Raw genomic sequence first — 9,738 nt, forward strand, 5'->3', positions numbered from 1 at the left:
TCAGTCGAGGGTCGGATAAGCCAGTAAGTTTAACAAAACATCAGCTTAACTAATCTGTAATAATAATAAATAAAGTATGAATCATCGCTGGCAAGGAAGGTTCGGCTAATTATTTGATGTTTATGTGGGTTCAGTAGTTGTTTTAATTGAGTGTTTATTTATGTTCTGTTGTCACTGCTCCTGTTGGCTTTCAGCTGCTGGGATGGCAGGCTGTCTTTGTCTGTAGATGTAGATGTAGATGTAGACAGAAGACAAAACACATACAGGAAGTACTGTAATGCTATATTGCTCATACATACCAAACAGACAAGCAATCTGGCAATTGGAAACAAGGTTTATCATAGCAGCACATTACTGGCTGTTCAATAACGTAGTCATGTCGTAGGCTCACGTGATGAAAGTGCACAAGTTCAGTGTGTCTGCTGTTGCTCCTCTGTTTTTGGTGCTCTGCTCTTTATTTTTGCTTTACCTGTGTCTCCTCCTCCCCCTCTTGCACATGGAAGTTGGTGACAGCTGGTACGTGCAACAACTGTATGTGTTAATTAGTCTATATGATTTGAGATGACAGTTTTTATTTTTAATGCTTACATCTTAAGATCCCCAATGGCTGTGGGGTTTTTTCATCCATTCTTTGAGTTTATGTATCCCAGTACCTGTAAGAATGTCAATCTCTGTGTTCCTGGACCTTCTGATGAAATAATAATAATTAAAATAATAAATGAATAAGCATTTGGTTTTATTCCTCTGCTAAATCCACCTGATTTTGACTGACACTGTTCCTCGTTTCAATACGAGAAGAAAATTATGAGTAATTTGGGCTTGCAGATTCAGAGTAAGGGGAAATATATTCAATTTTTGAATGCACTTGAAGAGAATCACTTTTTTGAAACCCAAAATTGCTAAATTCTGCAAAGTCTTCCCTTCTATTTTTGAAGAATCAAAGGTCATAATAAAACTTGAAAATGAAAAGTGAAACTTTTTTTCTCTTTCTGTCCTTTTTTTTCTCACTTTTTCTTTTTACCTCTCCCATTAAAATGATCACAAGTCCTCAAATTTATTTAGCAGGTTTTCAGGGCATTCAAGCACCAACGCTGGGAATTAATTCATTAGCTACACCCACCTCAAGCTCCTACAGACTACAATAATAATATATAATGTGTGTGTGTGTGTGTGTGTGTGTGTGTGTGTGTGTGTGTGTGTGTGTGTGTGTGTGTGTGTGTGTGTAATAATAATACACACACACACAGTCCCTAGACTGTGAGACGTGTATCTATAGCTATTATGAGAAACACAAACACATTCTAAGGCTGAAAATACAGAAACTGCTATTTTGTGTTTAGACTTTAAAAGGCCTCAGAAAAAGTGCTGCGCAACAGTGCACTGGCTTATTTACTGCAATTATCTTCAATTGTAGCAAACAGTCGATTCTATTCGGAAACTTTTCCATTTCATGTAACAATGGAAATCAAATTGTCATATTTAAGTTTTCTTTTTTAAAAGTATGTTTTTCTAATACACACTGATTCACTTTCAGGTACACTGTAAGCAAGTGAAAACACGAGGGAAGCATAGACACAGCACACAGTGTACCAAAAGTCCTTGAATATAGATTAGCAGGTAATAGAATTGCCATTCATGTCCTCATTATTTAGGGGGTTGGTGAGAAGGAATGTTTTACAGTCACTGCGCAGGTGGTTTATGGGCTGAAGGTGCAGAGCATCTGTTTAAACTGCATCAAGAATCAGGCACCATGTTGTGTCAGACTCAATTGCTTTTCATTTTCACCATGAAAACATTCATCTGGACTATTATAACAGGCAGATCAATATGGGTAAATAAAGACCATGTGATATAATTCCATTCAGCCTCTGATTATCCCTCACACAAGCAGAACCCGTGGTATTTCCAGAATGCACCTGTTCAACACGTCTCTGTTCTGAAAAAGAAAAATGATTTAATCTTTACTTAAATTAAGCTTTGTGTCTTTTCCACATGAGTGGATGTGAACATACATCCTGCCTGTAAATGCAAACAGTGCAGTGTACATTTGTGTGTCGGTGCAGTGTTTCACACAACACAGCAGCCTCTGCACTGAGAGCGTAATGAGATTTCTGGTTCTGCTAATCACTTCTTCTGCTTCTTCTTCTTTTTTTTCATCCCATTGTCAACACAGGGAAACACACACTCGCACAAATCTGTGTTTAAGAACAGATCAAAAGTGTCTGTAATCTCTGGCTTAGGATGCAGATCTTGGGAAAAACTGGTGTGCTTTTTCATGTGAGATGCACTCATTTCCCAAGTTAATTATTGCTGCTCCTAAAACAATGAAAAGCCTTAAGCAAGCGTGCAAGAGCGAAAGAAGAATTCGATGCTGCAGGACATTTGAGTTGAGTAACTTTAGGTAAAAAAAAAATAAAAATTAATAAATAAAAGTACTCCAATTAAATAAGTTTGAATTTGGGACAACTCCATTGTTTCTAAGAGCATAAACTGTGTTAATCCTGCAAAAAAAAGAAAGAAAAGAAAAGAAAATAAAATGTTTCAAGATGTACAGTAGGAGCATGACACATTTTTCTTTGTTTTGCATTGGTGCTGTTGTACAGTGCATTTTGGATTAACTGAGAGGTTGGGAAAATGTGTTACCATCCCAAATCACAAAATATGTACTGCCCCAATCCTATATACATGTTTTCCTCTCTGATGCCGCTATCAGCCACACAATATGCCTTCAAAAATTGCTATGAATCACTGTCCAAAATTACATCCGTCATTTTAAACAACATATGTTTCAGTCAAAGAAGCTAGCTTTGTTTACATGAAAACTCCCCATTTTCAGTAACTTGTCCAAATACCGTGGGTCTCTTTAAATCAGAAAACTATGCATAAAAGGAACTGCAGCAGATTGCAGTGGACCATGAACACCATGAAATGGAATAAGAACAGGAGTGCTTTTCATTTCAAATGCTATGTACACACACACAACAATATGTCACTGTCTTACAGGAACCCGTGCAGCTGTTTAAATTAAAAACTTTTGTAGATCTCAAGCAGACTCTGTTTGATTTTCATGTCAGGTAAAATGTTTGCTGCAGAACCTCATGAATCAACATCAGCTCAGTGAAGCATTTAAAGGATAAGTGTGAGGAAATGAATATGTAGATCAGTTATGATTGCACATCTATAACTTGAAATTTGTTACTGCTCAAAGGATGGAATAAAGAGAACCCTCTGAGTTATGAGTCTAATTGAAATTCTAATTATTTTTATGAATAGGCGAAGAATTTAACTACAGAAGCGTATGCATGCGAGGCTCGGGGTTGATAGTGTTAATGTGCGTCGCAGTGTTTCTGAATGAGGCTTTTCATCATGATGGAATAACACCTTTTGCAGAGCCAGTACCAATACCAGCATCTGATTTTGAGTTATCCATCCAAAGAAAAAAATAACACTCCATATATTCATTGTTACAATCACACTACATTGTGTGGGTGCGCACTGAATAGTAAAAGCAAAACAATGCATGAGGAAAAAAGATGAAAGCTTTGACAAGTTTCTGAAACTGTTTTAGTTTTTCCTCTTTCCTCTCTTGTTTTTCCTCTGCTGTATTTTTTCAGGAGAACATGAGATTCAGCAAACAACTGCTGTCAGCAAACAAAGCAAACAAATTACACAGTCAGTCCTCATTGTAACATAGCGGTGATGGATGATGATGTGCCCTGAAAACACTGTAAGAAATACTCTCGGTTAGTCTGTGCTGTTCTTGCAAACTATTTTTAAGTTGCTCCCGCTCGAAACAAGCTGCAGACTATTTATCAAATGTCACACATGGCGTTATATTCCATCTTACATGTTGTTCGTTATCTGGAAAGAGATGACTTGTCACAGAGGAGTCCAATTAATAATTAAAACAGTATTTTTCCTATGTCTATAAAGCGAAGGGCATCTTTTGATGGATGTACTTAAAATGTAGCCAGTGTTCAGATAATTAGCTCCTACTTCAGTCAGAAAAATCCAATTAAGCAAATCTATAACTCCTGGTCAGTGCAGTTTCCCACTTTCTTCTTCATCAATAGCAATAGAAAGGATTGTAAGGTATGTGTAATCCAAATGGTTCCTTTAGATAAAGAGAGAATTAAATTAAACCGTTTGTGAAATATGTTCATTAAGGATTAAAACCCTTTAGCATCCTCAGTCAATAGAAGCCCCGACAATAACCTCAGCCATATGTTTCCAAACAGACATCTGTACTCAGAGTCCACGGCGTCTGATTTCATGTGTTTGGATTACCCGGCATTAAACATCAGTGTCCCCTAAATGCCACTGTTTGTTGCCTCTGAAGTGTCTCAATTACCGCTGATGCTATCGGAGCCTAAGTGGGCCCACACAGCGTAGGTTGCGGGGCATTTGTTAAGTGGGCCTTTGTCGTCGAGTTTCAGGGTTAATGTGAAGTGTGAGCTAATCCACTGGCCACTCAATAGCTTTAACAGCGCATGAAATCTCTTTTGTTAGTAAACCCTGTGCTTCAGGGCATATCTGAAATTGATCACTGTTCCCTCTCCCTTTCTCTCGTCACGGGGCTTTGGTGAAGGAGTATCGACAGACGTCCCTCTTGAGGGGAAAGAGAAGCGGGACTGATAGAGGGTGCTGAATTAATAAAGGTAGGGTGGGAACAGAGCAAAGACTCTCTGATGTATCTATCCATCTAATAACCAGCATTAAACATGAATGAGCTTGATTCAATAGATAGATTTCAAACTTTCTGGCATTCTACATTAGCATTATTATTATTAATACATTCATTTTGGAAGATAGTTTGGGAGACAGGTTAAAAAAATAATGAATTCAGCAGAAGCTAAGATCCCGCAGGTCTTGCTTTCAGTATGGCACTAATGCATCAGCTCATCATGCAGCCTGATAGCATCTTTCATTAGACTCGTGTTTCTCTCACTGGTTGGGCATGACGCCATTGCAGGTGTGACATGGATGATCGAGGGGAAAATACTGAGCGAAAATAAGATTTTTGTAGGTACAAAAGAAAGAAAATCTAAAAAAGAATCAAATATGTATCAGCACATGGTATTGTGCTATTTCCCAAAAATTACATTTGGACCCCTTTTTATAGTTGGGAAGGGAAGCATGCCAGAAGAAATTTGGAAACTACTGCATTAGAACGTCCCTAATATGACAAATGTCCACTTATTTGAAACTTTCTGCAACCAATTTCTATGACGCCCATTTTTTAAAAATGAGCTGTCTCCAAATTCAAGTCAGTACATCACTGGGAATATTTCCCTACAATTTAGATCTCATTCAGAGCCACAAAAAGGGCCCTTTACAGCTATAACAGCAGTGGCTCATGACAGCAAATATTCTTCCAACATGCTGCTGGTTAAAAAAGGAAAAGTATTATGCATTCAACAGATTTACAAATAAACTGACCTTAATGTGTAAAATTGGGGGGGAAATAATGGACACTTTAAATTAACACCATAATACTCACTGCTCTACTTAACATCTCATTAAGATTTTATTGGAAGAACACAGTTAGTGTCGGTACAAAGTATCTTTTATTTTATCCAAAACAGCCGAGTATTATACGCATGTACCCTACGGTCAGAGCAAATAACGAAACAAATATTCACATGTTTCATGCTGCTAACATGTGCAGGAGCTTGTTTTCATATAAGTGAATGACAATGAACATTTTAGTTGCTTTTGCTAAAGCAGTTTTATCCGACTGCTTAGGAAGTCAACACTTCTTAAATGATTCTGAGCATATGTAGAGTTCAGCAGCAGTATGCAGTGTTTTTTAACCTTTCCTTGAATAATAAGTGTAGAAGGGGGCTTTTTTCTCTTAAAATAGCAGCAAAAGTATGAGAGTGAAGCGGTGGGTTTTGTATTGTCTGTTTTTTCTATTGGGAGGTCACTCTTTCTATCATGATGTTTAGATTGTAAAAGGATAGAGACTGAACAAGGAGAACTAACTGGAGGTGTTTTACATCCACTTATTTAAACTCTCCAGCTGGAGAGCAGTGGACAAACTGTATCAAAAACCAAAATAACAAATGGAAAGCTGTATATTTCCAACCCAGTACAGCAAAACATTAATGGCTCTGTTTAGGACATTTAGAAGGCTGAACTATTGATTTGTTTTTCCAGCGGTATAGTGCTTCCATCAAGCCAGAAATGAAGCAAGAAAAAGTTGAACCAAAATCTGTATATTGTGCACCACATTAAAAGGCCTATTTTGTTCCCAGATCACAGCTTATATTTTTTTCCTCCCTTTTTTCCTTCTCATATCCTATTTGATATTTTTCCAGTGTCCACGGAGGCAAATCCAACAGATGTTCCCATGGTCGGTGGAGTGAAACAAGCAAACGCTCATTTGATTGTTTTTCTTATTTTTTTGGCATCAATCAAGACTTTTCATGCCCTCTGTTTGAAGGAGCACCATGGGAAAACTTTTCTCTCCTAAAGTGATAGGAGGAAAATTAAAGTTCTAGTGCTGTCATGCATTCCCCTTCTATGTGTTCAACCTCTCAGAAACCTGAGCGAAAAAGTCAAAAATATGTGAGCTGTGAAAATCCGTGTGACTGACGGCTGATGGCTCTACATCAGATTTTTAAATCTGCAGCATTTCTGGGTGTGTGCATCTGTCCTCTCATCTCCAATTGGCCATTTTTCTGAGTATGATCAATAAGCATCAGAGTCTTTAGCTGGAGCCACACTCCACGCCCGCCCCCACCATATCTCTACACTGCTCCCCTCCATACAGCATCTTCTGATCAGCGGCATCCTCTGAGCTGCTGGTATATGTGGGGGGAGCAGCTGCATGGCTCTGTGACACATGACAAGTGCTTCAGCTCTGATCCGTTTTCTGTAAAGAATCATTAGCTGCAGAAAACGCAGCTGTGTCGCACAGGTTCACAGCTCAATCGCTACAATCTCTCTCCCTCGCTGGATTCTTCCTCAGAATGGGAGGAGACAGAAACTTCTCCCTTCACTGTCTGCTCTCTCACATTTTCCATCACCAGTTTATTTATTTCATTCTTTAATGAGCTGACCTTAACGAGCGCTGACAGCATGTCTGGCGTCTGGGCCTCCTCATCACTGTCACCGCGACGACCTCCTCCCAAGTGACAAACTTGTGTCTAAATGGGGATGTGAGAGGATGCTGGGCTATGTTTAACTACCAGGGCACCTACAGAGGCAGTCTTATCTAAGAAACTGGCTTCACATTTTTAATACCTCTCAATTGTTCTTTTTTTTTTTCCCTGGTGGTTGATTGTGGAGAGATTTGGGGTATGAGATGCAAGCTATGTTGTCAAGCTGTCGGTATCGCTGCTTGACACACACTTGGAAGTTGGGTACGTGCAATGGGGAGGGAGCTCTGTGAAGTTCTAAACAATTGCACTGTTCTAGTTCCCCGTGTCATCTATCCTGTGGTTTATAAAAGACAGCATGACCTGCCTCGGCTTCCTCTGAAAGACGCAGGACTTGATGTGCATAGCTCCACCTTGTACACAGTCAATAACCATTTAAAAATGCACACTGAAGAAAACTATTTTAATTTTGTAAGTTGAGAGAAATTGTCAAAATAGATGCCTGCAAATTCTCAAGCCTCCACATCTCACTGTGCGCTAACAGACGAGGATGATATGGCTGCGGACTAGTGATTGACTGTACCTGTCAGAGTTACCTTACAGCAGAGGAATAATGATGCCTCCTGGTAGAATTAAACTGATGAAACCATTAATTCTGTAAACACAAATTGCACTGAACTTTTCAAATCCCCAACAAACTACGATGGCAAACACTAATGAACAATTTATCTCAGTGAATTCATTTGTTTCTCATTAGTCAGCACTGCAGCCGGTGTTTGGGTTTTGCATGTGTATTGTGTGAATCCCTCTCCTGAGTACTTACAGAAACTGGCCACATTTTCTTCCTATGCTTTTATCAGCAGTTCTGTTTGCTGAAGTGTGAGTGCTGCTCAACACAGTCTCCGAATAACTAAGAAGGACCATGTTGCAGGAATATGAATATTTTGTCAGATCTTGTCTTTACCGCAGAAGCATATTTTAATGTTTAAAATTTGCATTTAAAACATTAACAACAGCATTAATAGATCATAGGAAAAGCTGCAAAATTAGATTTTTATCTGCAATATATTTTTAAAAAGACAATCGATGTGCAGAAAGGCACACTTTATATCTGTCATAGATTTATATGTATATCTATATATATATAGATAGATATACATAGGTCACATACACTATATTTTATACACTGTTTATGTTTATTTTGCCAAAGTGTGTTTTAAATTATGGTGGCCTGTTAGAAAGAATTGTTTGGCATATTTAGGTACACAATGCTACCAGGTTGGGCTCTCTTTTGTCTTCAGATATTCTTCATGTTATATATGCAACAAGGTCCTTGAAATATTCCTCAGAGATTTTAGTCCATGCTGACATGATAGCGTGACACAGTTTGCTGCAGATTTGTCAGCTGCACATCCACATCCATATCCACTCCATCTCAAAGTACATTGGACTGAATCTGGTCCATTTATGTACAGTCAACTTATTGTTGTGTTCAAGAAACCAGTTTGAGATGACATGAGCTGTCTGATATTACGTGTTGTCATGGTTGAAGCATTCAGTGGTCATAAAAGCACGGAAATGGAGATGGTCAGCAAGAGTATTTAGATGTTCAGTTGTTATTAAGGAGCTCAAAGCGTGCCAAGAAAATATCTCCCACACCATTATACCATCAGCAGCCTGATCCATTGATATAAATCAGGATGGATTTATGATCTAATGTTGTTTATGTCAAATTGTGCCAAATTCTTCTGCATATCTTGGTTGTAATGTGCTTATTTGCATTACTGTTGCCTTCCTATCCACTTGAAGGAGGAGGGCCTGACTGCAGTCAGGCCCTCCTCCTCTGACCTTTGGCATCAAAAAGGCAATGTCACCCACAGAAATGCCACAGTAATTATATTAATTATTCATAATTTATTTGTTTGTTTTTATTGTATTAATTTTTAACCCCCCTCTAACCACATTTCCACTGGATGGCAAATATGGCAGACATTTCAGATAGCAAAAAATCCAAAAAAAAAAACAGACAAATCCAATTTATTCCCTTGATTTTTTTATTTTATCCTATTGTATTTTGTGTGTGTGTGTGTGTGTGTGTGTGTGTGTGTGTGTGTGTGTGTGTGTGTGTGTGTGTGTGTGTGTGTGTGTGTGTGTGTGTGTGTGTGTAAAGCAAAAAGCATAGGAACACAAAGTTGGAAAGTTTGCAGAACTTTATATAAAGGGCTATTTATTAGATGCGCTAAGTGACAAAGATTTGAGGGTTTGTTATCAACACTGAAATTTCCAGGTTGCAGTAAAGTATCTCCTCCAAAACATAATTGGAATCTAAAAAAATTATGTTATGTCCTTCCAAGTAGCCCTCTTTTAGTTTAATGAGAGCTTTGTACACTCTTCTCTCCCTTGGCACGCTCAACAAGCCCAAGCAGTTGTCTTCTGATTATTGGCCTCCCTCAGTATTAGTTTCTTTGTAACAATGTGATCGTGAAGGCCTGAATCAACTCAGTTTCTTGTGAGCAGCTGATGCTGAGATGCGCCTTCCACTTGAACTCTGGGAAGCACTGATATAGTAATAAGAGGTGTCATTAATTGGTGATTTCTGAGGCTGGTAACTTCAGTGAACTTATCCTCTGCAGCA

The sequence above is a fragment of the Aulonocara sp. 'chitande type north' Nkhata Bay genome, linkage group LG20 (assembly GCF_057382095.1).
Source record: "Aulonocara sp. 'chitande type north' Nkhata Bay isolate Kocher_YH1m ecotype deep benthic linkage group LG20, A_spYH_male_GT1.1, whole genome shotgun sequence".
Classification (NCBI taxonomy): Eukaryota; Metazoa; Chordata; class Actinopteri; order Cichliformes; family Cichlidae; genus Aulonocara; species Aulonocara sp. 'chitande type north' Nkhata Bay.